Source organism: Babylonia areolata, chromosome 17 (genome assembly GCF_041734735.1).
Source record: "Babylonia areolata isolate BAREFJ2019XMU chromosome 17, ASM4173473v1, whole genome shotgun sequence".
NCBI classification, from domain to species: Eukaryota; Metazoa; Mollusca; class Gastropoda; order Neogastropoda; family Buccinidae; genus Babylonia; species Babylonia areolata.
The window spans coordinates 6,901,954-6,904,453 of record NC_134892.1 but is presented as its reverse complement, the minus strand read 5'-3'; the positions used below and the strand labels follow the sequence as shown (position 1 = coordinate 6,904,453).

Genomic DNA, 2,500 nt, shown 5'->3' with positions numbered 1-2,500 from the left:
GAAAATCGAGTGAGGGAAAAGAAATCACTGTATGTGTGTGCGAGTATGCATGCATGCATGTGTGTGTGTGTGTGTGTGTGTGTGTGTGTGTGTGTGTGTGTGTGTGTGTGTGTGTCCGATAAAGAAAATGATTGTCTGGAGTTTTGTTTCGGAAAATAAAAGATAACAATAGCATCTTTGTAATGAAAAACAGCTACACAGAGAGAGAGAGAGAGAGAGAGAGAGAGAGAGAGAGAGAGAGAGAGAGAGAGCGTGTGTGTGTGAGTGAAATGGATCAGGAGAAATATCCATTTCTATCCCCTTCCCCCATTGGCAGTGCGGGTCTCCACTACTCCCAAAACACAATGTGTATTTTCATTGAACATTGTCCAGCGCACTCCGGTTTTTGCATACACACGCACACACACACACACACACACACACACACACACACACACACACACACACACACACACAAGTGGAACGCTTTAAACGCGCGCGCGCGCGCATGTGTGTGTGTGTGTCTGTGCGTGTGTGTGTCTTTGTTATTCTTGTTACTCTTAATGTTGTTGACTGCTGCAAAGGAAATATTTCCCGTTCCAGCATACATGCACCTATGTGTGTGCACTTACGCACAGTTCTGTATCATGGAAAAATACCCTGAAAAAGTAATTTAAAAAATCACTCTCACGCATACACACACACACACACACATAACATACACACAACACACACACACACACACACACACACACACACACACACACACACACACACACACACACACACAGAGTAGCTTGACAATCGCGCCCGTTCCTAAAACACAAGCACAAACGCCCACCACAGGATATGTTGGCTAATGCGTGGTCTGTTCTGAATTGCAGTGGAGTACTCTGACAATTATGAGGAAACAACATTTTGATAAATCGAAGTGGACAATAAGGTGTCGTGTAACAAAAAGAAATGATCAATCGAAGTGGGCGACAAGCTGTCAGGAAACAAAAATTTGATAAATCGAAGTGGGCAGAAAAAGTTGTTCTGGTCGTGAAATCTGTCTTCGTGGAAAACCGTTGTGTGGGTTGGACTTTTTTTTCTTCTTTTTTTTATTTTTTATCTAAGGGTGTTTTTTTTTGCTTTTGTTTTTTTCTTTTTTTCTTTTCTTTTATTCTTTATATTATTTTATTTATTTTTTTATTTTATTTTATTTTTCTGTTCTGAATCTGGATCTGGAACTGTACGTCGCCGAACCAATTTTGAGTATATTGCGACGGAAAAAAACACGGAGAGCGCAGCATTGAAAAATAAATAAATAAATAAATAAATAAAGGTTTGAAAGAAACCTACGAAAGGCTACAAACGCATCGTCGCTTTGATCGACTCGCTGAAAAACCATGGCGTCAAGTGACCGACTGACCGTGGCAACAGCGCTGGGGTGGGTCATTCCAACTTTGAGTGAGTCAGCGACCGATGACTGACTGTGAACTCCAAACCCCTGCTCACACAGTTTGTAATTTTAACCCTCCTCCCCCTTCACACGCGCGCACACACACACACACACACACACGCACGCACGCTCACTGTTATTAATTTTGCTTGAAATCCGTATTAGTAAAGGTGTTATTGGTCTAGAAATTGGATAGGTCCCTTTTGTCTGTCCCATCCCCCAACGTTTTTACCTGTTAAGATATATATATGTTTATTTTTTTTAATTTCTTTTTATAATAAGAGCATTCCATCTTCTGAACATTCATTTACTGATTAGAACAGAAGGTATTTTAATTTGTCAAAATTGTCTGTAAAAGAAAAACGTGAAACCATCATATCTGGAGTGTGTGTGTGTGTGTGTGTGTGTGTGTGTGTTTACTAACAAACGATAATTCCACGCCCAAAATAAGACATTCAAATACTCAACACTCAAACTAAACATTAAGAAAGCACAAATTTAATATCAGCACTGGTTTCAGAAAAAAAAAGATGGAGGTATGAACTGGGTATCAAAGGTGAGAATAAAACTGCATGATTTAGGCTTTGATTACGTGTGGCTAAATCAAGAAGTAGATGATACAAAGGGATTCCTACGTACACTTCGCTCGAGACTAATTAATTGACTGTCGTTGGCAGGAATGGTCGAGCCATATCCAAGATAGTAATCGTTTTGATTTTTATAGACAGATTTACTTGAGACATACGGTACCAGATCGGCTTCGGGTCCACTCTGTTTACGCATACCCACGCAATTGGAATGAACTTCCTCTTTCGCTTCGTCAAGTCTCCACACTCAGCTCTTTCAAGTCTGGCCTTAAAACCCACCTCTTCCCAAAGTAGCCTCCCTTGCCTGCCTCTTCCTTGTCTTTAGTTTCTACAGTTTTAGAGTTATGAATGCGTGTGAATGACTGGTGCGAAAGCGCTTTGATTTGTCTCTGCACAAGATTCAGCGCTATATAAATACCATTATTATCATTATTATTTGGCTATAAATATGGATAGACATTTAAAATGTATCATGGCAAAGTTTAGATTT

The 2,500-nt window shown here is 40.0% G+C and overlaps 1 protein-coding gene across 1 annotated transcript in view; it reads left to right on the top strand.

Annotated features, from left to right (window-relative positions):
• LOC143291615 (uncharacterized) overlaps nucleotides 1–2,500 on the top strand; it is a 47,963-nt gene that overhangs the window by 6,209 nt on the left and 39,254 nt on the right. The window lies entirely within an intron of this gene.